The following is a 7,867-nucleotide window of genomic DNA, read 5'->3' as shown; positions in this document are numbered from 1 at the left end:
CACAGTTGTTTCTCTCTTTTACAATGAGGGGCTAATCAGCTTGATCGTAAGACCACAATTCTCGAACGTCTATCTTCGTTGTCGGCCACTTCCCAGCTTGCCGCGGCGACCAATCAATTTACCACTAGAAAAGAAGAAAACTATTCCGATTATTTCTTTCTCTTTCTATTAAGTTAGTTTCTCTCGTATGAATACTCTATCTATCTTATAAGTCTATGATTTTGGCGTGCCGAAAGCACATGTGCATGGGCTTGTGTTTATGTGTATGGGGCTATCGATTTTGCCAGACTGCCGTCCGATTCTATATCGCTAGCTGAATAGTCAAGAGCCTTTAACAGTCAAGCTAGATCTTTAATACTTATAATATACTTTAATACTTATAATATATAAATAATTCAATCTGAATTATTATATATTGTATATATATGTACATACATATATACAGCCATGTGCAAAAATATTAGACATAATTTTCTTGCATTTTAAGTTAAGAAAACTTAAATATTTAGGCGAAAAGAAATCTCAAAGAGATTTTAGACCATGCATTTTAAATAAAGTGTAAAGATGGGGCTTTAAATCTTTTATCTAAATTTTTCATAAGTTACATAAAATTGAAAAATGATATTCTTGCAATATTTTTGTCTTATTTCAAAGTGCTATAGTTCAATAAAACAACAAATAAAAAGCACCCATCGAAAATTGTCAAAGAATGGGTACCGTATAAATCCCGTTCTGCACATATTGCCACATCCATCACAAAGTCCCGATTTAAATCCCATTGAGCATTTATGGGATGAGGTGAAAAGAAGATTAAGAAAAAAAGTTATTACTTCGAAATAAATGTTGAAACGAAATATTAATGAAATGAATTATAATAATCAATAGATGCAAAATGTTATTTCGAAGTTAGTCAACTTAATGAAAAATTGTCTTGAGCTATAAAATATAATCAAAGTAAAAGGCGGATTAACTTCTTATTAAAACTGAGAATTATTCATTTTAAATAACTATTAAATGTATTGTAAAAACTGTATATATTTGTTAAATTATTTTGTAATATCACTTATACAATCATAAGATCTATCCCTTGTATATATATTTACGTCTTATCTTAAGATCTATCCTTTGTATATATTATTGTTTTAAATGCTTCAATTTAATAAACATATTTGATTCGTTGAATGTTAAAAATGTAATTGTTCGAATACTTTCGTGTATAAGTGTGTATATTTTATCTTTCACATTTTAACCATTAACCGATTTGATTAAAAATGAAAATGCGATGCATGCGTATTTTGTATTTACGTAGTAATTAATATATTTAGTGATATTTTATAGTATTGAAAATCCTACATGTAAAATAGTTTTTAATCATTTATATTCGTCATACATTTTGTTATTAAAATGAATACAACACAGAAGCAAAAGGAAATAATGCTTCAATGGATGAATTTGCATCCACTGCAAGTAATGAGAAGAATTACGTACAAAAGAAGACAATTAAAAAGAAATGGTACGTATTGTTTGTAAATTTTAAAAGAAAATATTATTTTTAATGTCTAAAATAGAACATAAGTACAAATTGTTTGTGTTGACGGAATGTTTGATATCATTTATAAAAGAATAAATAATATTGTTCGAAATTTATTAGCATTTTGATCTTGGTTTTAATTCATTCCTGTGATATAGACTCCTAACTTAAATATAAAGCATATAATAATGTAGAAATCGATGAAATTAATTAAATAATGAAAATTAATCGATAGGATAAATCCTCGGAAAAATCATGGATTTTTATCTGGAATATGCTGGAATTATTCTTGAATTGTCAGATTTTGCTGGACATATATCATTGAGATATCAGAACATTGGCACATGTATATATGTATACATGAAGCTACAAATATTTTTTCATGTGTTTTCATGCTTTTTTATCTCTTTTTTTTCCTTCTCATACCTTCTCCTTATATGCAACTTCAGGTATTATGATATTTGTGTCCCTGCGTATACTTGGCATAATTATAAATCTTTTCTAAATGATACAAATTGTACCTTCTCGATTGTAGGGATATCGATTCTGTTTATGGCGAAAAGTATTTTACTTTTGACCATTAATAGGGTTAAGTTTAATCGGGGATTGTTTTTCGGGGAATGGATCAATATATTAACTTTTTTTTGCTGGTACAAATTAGTACAAATTCTTTTTATTTATTTCTTCTTTTTTTTATGTTCTGACTTAATATTAAACTAACAGCGCCACGTTTTTTTTTCAAAACGGCACAGCGTACAAAATTTTTATTAATGGTACAAATTAATACAAAATGAGTGCTAAAAAATTAAATTGGTCCGGATTGGTTCTGCTCATTTGGTCCTGCTGGCTTAAGAAATTATATCTTCTCAGTTCTATCGCTCTGTGTTCTTTCGTTCTATGTCTTGTTGTAAATAAAGCTCTTTATTAGTATTTCTTAACTTTGTGTACTTTATTTTCCGGATCAGGAGTGAGTGAATGCGTTCGCGACTCTGTGGACTCGCACCAGAGATTTACTCGAGTGCTTCTGACGTGTGACCCCCGTCACAGAGCGATAAGTCACAAGAACGGTATTAATTACGTTCCTTCCATTTCCCCTCCTAACTCCCTCGACTGTCCTTATATGTGAAATAAAAGAATTCTGAAGCTCTTGGACTATTAACAAAAAAAACGTTTTATAAATAGAACGTAGTTTTTGCAATTTTATAATGATTCTCCCATGCAAAATTATCTACCTCCCCTCCTGCCAAGAGTATTTTCCACGGAAAGCGAGTTCCACTCCACTTTTCAGAGAGAAGCCCCTCATCCCCTTTTTAGATACGTATGATTTCCCATGCAAAGCGAGCTCCATCTCCACCTCCCCTCCTGGGGATTTAAAAATAGAAATTATGTAGAAAGTATTTTCAAAAAAATTTTTTTGTTTTTGAAGTAAGAAATTTGTTTTAAAGCAAAAAATTTTTGTTTTATGCAGCAAAACTTTTTTTATTAATAACTTTTTATTAATAACTTTTTAATGAGTAATGAGCGATAGCTGAAACCTGTTGGAAGCAGCTCAGATAATATTTATGTTGCATAAGATATCTAAAAGATATCTTTTAGACATCTTTTAGATAGTCTAAAAAACGTCTTTTAGATATCTTATGCAACATAAATGTTATCTGGGAGGATTGGGTAATCTGCGGGACAGTAAAGTATTATGCTACGCATAATATGCATAAAATGCAGAAAATGCGCAGAATATGTAGGATACACGCAAAAAACATGCAGAAAACATACAAACCTATGAAACGTGTCTATTCTAACTAAATACCTAAAATAATCTATAATTCCTAATTAATATATCCTATAATTCCTATAATTAATATAAAAAAATCTATAATTTCGCTAGCTATAGTTCGGTAACCATCCTTTATTGTAAAGGACAGTCCTTTATTTTAAGTAACTGTTCTTTAAATTTATTTATTTCTTCAAAACTCAATTTTGTCCTTTATTTTCCAATATTGTCCTTTACTGTCATTTATATATTTGACATTACGGGAAATTCTTTTTCGAGTTCTTTTCTAACTAGCGTTCTAATATCTAATATTATATTAATGAGCAAATTTTTACGGAAAATATTTTACAATTTCATATAAATTTCATATAAATACAATTTGTTGTTGTTAACTTTTTATATTGGGAGTACAAATTAGTTCGGTCCGTTTCCCTAAAGATAGCTCCAGCTGTTGTGAAAGGTTCATAATGACAGCTGATTTTGGCGGTTTCAGAGAGGTTAAACATCTGCTAATAATATTCAGTTTATATCACTTTGAATTTCATACAAAAACCTTGATTTTTACTGTGTTTGAAATGTCGAATTTTGTGTTAATCAAGCAGCATTTGCGAGAGGTTTTGATTTTCTGCTTTAATTGGAAGAAAAGTGCGGCTGAAGCCCATCGAATGCTTGTCGAAGTTTATGGTGACACTGCTCCAACTGATAAATCATATAGGGAATGGTTTCGACGTTTCAAGGATTGAGATTTCAGCGTTGAAGCCTTACTCTGGATAGCCAAAAAAATTCGAAGACAAAGAATTAGAGGCATTATTCGAGATCGAAGAAGATCAGAGTCAAACGCAAGAGAAGCTTGCAGAATCATTGGGGATAATTCAACAAGCCGTTTCTGTACGATTGAAAGCCATGGGAATGATTCAAAAGCAAGGAAATTGGGTGCCTTATGAACTGAAACCGAGAGACGTTGAAAAGCGATTTTTCACTTGCGAACAGCTGATTCAAAGACAACAGAGAAAAGGTTTTTTGCACCGGATTGTGACTGGAGATGAGAAGTGGATATTCTACGACAATCCCATAAGAAAAAATACTACGCTAAAGTCGGTCAATCGTTGCCATCGACTTCAACATCAACACGGCCGAACATTCATAGTTCGAAGATCATGCTCTGTATCTGGTGGGACCAAAAGGGTCTTGTTTATTATGAGTTGCTGAAACCTGGCGATTCCATTACGGGCAATCGGTATCGGCTACAATTGATTCATTTGAGTGTCATGCATTGCAAGAAAAACGGCCGGAATACGAGTAAAGATATGATAAAGTTATTCTTCTTCATGACAACGCTCGGCCTCATATCGCTAAAGTTGTAAAAAAATATTTGGAAACGCTCAAATGGGATCGCACCCGCTGTATTCTCCGGACATTGCTCCTTCTGATTACTAGTTGTTCGAAGGATGCAGCACGATTTGGCAAGTCACCGATTCACTTTTTTTCGCAGAAATCGAAAATTAACTCCAAAATTGGATCGCTTCCAAAGATGAGTCATTTTTTCGAGATGGAGTTCGAAAATTGCCTGAGAGATGGAAAAAAGTAGTAGGCAGCGATGGACAATACTTTAATTGATCTGTTCATTCATTTTGTTTTGAAATAAATGCACAAAAAACGGACCGAACTAATTTGTACTCCCAATAATTTTTAATTTTTGAAATTAAATTTATTCAAATGAAATTGTTTTCATTTTTTATTATTTCAAACTTTTTATTATTCAGATCAAAGGTTGTTCCAATACAATTGAATTAGTTTCAATCAGTAATCTGCGCGTTTTTTCTATTTGATTATATTATGCAATAAAATTATAATGCACAGATTCTTGATAGTCACAAACTGGTTTGAAAACATATAGGGAGGGAGTGGGAAGCCCTAAGGAGAAGGATAACTTCTATCTTCTATCGCTGCTTCACTCGCTCTGCGCTGAACCTAAAGCCGCGTACAAACTTGTATCAGTACGCCGTTATGTTCATGAACCTGCTGCGAACACCGTTGCGAAAGCTATCGCCGCGTATGAGTGTTCCACTTTTATTAGTTTGCGAAATTTGTCCAAATCCGAGACCATTTATAATCATTTGTATAACATCATCTCTAACCGAATAAAGTACACTATGTAAATAAATTATACCACAAAATACTGCGATGATTCGTTTGATAGTAAGAAATTCGAGGGAATAACTATACTATTATAGTTGAAATATTGTCCCATTACATGATTTCATGATTTCATATGGTTTTATCTAATTATAAATAATTTTTTTCACTGCATATGAAATCATTTGATAAAATATACAATTTTATTTAATATTATATTGGGAGTACAAATAAGTTTCCGCCGTTTTTTATCAAAAATTAAGCATTTATTGTGAACGATACATAATGTTTTATTCAAAGTAATGGCCATCGCTAGCCACTACTTTTTCCCATCTTTCTGGTAGCATGTGGATATCGCGTCGGAAGAACGCTTCATCTTTTGAGGCTATCCAATTATCGCTACAATTTTTGGTATCTTCATATGATGTAAAATGCTGCTCAGACAGGCCATGCATCATTGATCAGAACAAGTAGTAATCGGAAGGAGCAATATCTGGAGAATACGGCGGGTGGGATAGAACTTCCCATTTGAGTGTTTCTAAGTAGGTTTTGACCAGCGTCACAACATGTGGTCGAGCATTATCATGCAGGAAAATAATTTTGTCATGCCTGGAGTAGTAGTGGGCGCGTTTTTCCTTGAGTGCTCGGTTCAATCTCATCAATTGTGTTCAGTAGAGAGCCCCAGTAATGATCTCGTTCGGTTTGAGCAACTCATAATACACGACACCAAGTTGATCCCACCAAATACACAACATGAGTTTTTTTCCATGAATATTCGGTTTGGCTGTCGATGTTGAAGCATGGCCAGGTGGTCTCCATGATTTCCTCTTCTTTGGGTTATCGTAGTGAACCCATTTTTCATCACCAGTGACTATACAATGCAAAAAGCCCTTTCGTTTATGCCTGCCAAGCAGCATTTCACATGCGAACGCGAAAAATCGGCGTTCAACGTTTCTCGGCTTCAGTTTATATGGAACCCAATTCCCTTGCTTTTGAATCATTCCCGATGATTTCAATCGATATGAAATTGTTTGTTGAGTCACTCCTAATGTAAGTGCAAATTCTTTTTGCGTTTGACACGAATCTTGATCCAATAATGCTTCCAATTCCGCGTCTTCGTACACTTTCGGCCTTTCGCTACGTTCTTTGTCTTGACGTCAAATTCACCGTTCTTAACTTTTGAAACCACTCACGACTTCTCTCATTTAAGGCAGCATCACCATATGCTTCTACAAGCAATCTATGCCTCAGTTGCAGATTTCTTCAAATTAAAGAAGTAAATCAAAAGTTCCCGCAAATGACGCTTATTCGGCTCAAAACTCGACATTTTCGTACAAAAAAAAAATATATATAATGCTGATACAAAATCGCTAATATTTCAAGGTTATGGTGTTGCGGATGTCCAATCTTACGATGTGTCATTTACATCAAACAATTTTAACTATAGTTTATTAGTGGCGCCTTCTTTTGCAAACGGCGGAAACTTATTTGTACTTCCAATACAATAATTTCTTGGAATTGCACATGTAATTATCGAATTATACAGAGATTCCATATGAATTTTATAATAATTTCGAGGACTCTGTCCCAAGATTAAAATTGACTCCTTGTGGTCCTAGCAGAAGAGCCCGATGTTCGCAGCAGCGTTCGAGAATGATTCACGACGACGTTCGCGAACGGTTCACGATGGCGTTCTACCACAAGTCTGTACGAGGGCGGCATCAGTTTGTCATTGATGGGGTAAAAGTGGAGGGGATGATTTTCTGTGGTGCCCGAGCCCAAATGTACATCACTAAATCATTTCTCCATTTTGAGCATAGGCGTCGTATATTTGGTACAACAAAGGATAGAAGATACAACGTTGTTTTGTTTGTTTCTTTCTATTTAACGAGAGAGGCGCATCCATGTATATAAGATCTATATATTTGTAATCTGTTTACACTTGACGTTAGTCTAAATTAAATTAATGTAACTTTCAAAAAGTAAAGATTATATTTAGCAACACCTAGCGAAGCTTAATAGCCCTTCATAATTTTAAAAAGTTTTCATTTTTTACGTTTCTGCTCTAGAAAAAGTTATGATCGCGCGCATTAATTTTAGCAGACTTGATTCGTTAATTTTAAATATTTAGAACTCAAAAATTGTTATAGTTTCATTAACTGGTATTAAAAAAACTGGTATTAATTTTCACTTCAGAATAATCTCAGAAATGCATATCTATAAGTATTGTTATATGATTTTTATGAGAAAATCTAAACATATTATCTACAATTTCAATCGATGATTTTCCTTCAATTAATTAAATATTGTCTATGCACAAAGTGAATTACGTAAAAGAAAGATGTGCTAAAAAGTCCATAATTTATTAATACCACACTCTGGTCAGGTATCTGTATAATTATGTTTGAAATATTTCATATAATAACAAA

This window comes from Atta colombica, unplaced genomic scaffold, assembly GCF_001594045.1.
Source record: "Atta colombica isolate Treedump-2 unplaced genomic scaffold, Acol1.0 scaffold72, whole genome shotgun sequence".
NCBI classification, from domain to species: domain Eukaryota; kingdom Metazoa; phylum Arthropoda; class Insecta; order Hymenoptera; family Formicidae; genus Atta; species Atta colombica.
Note: the sequence above shows the minus strand (reverse complement) of the source record.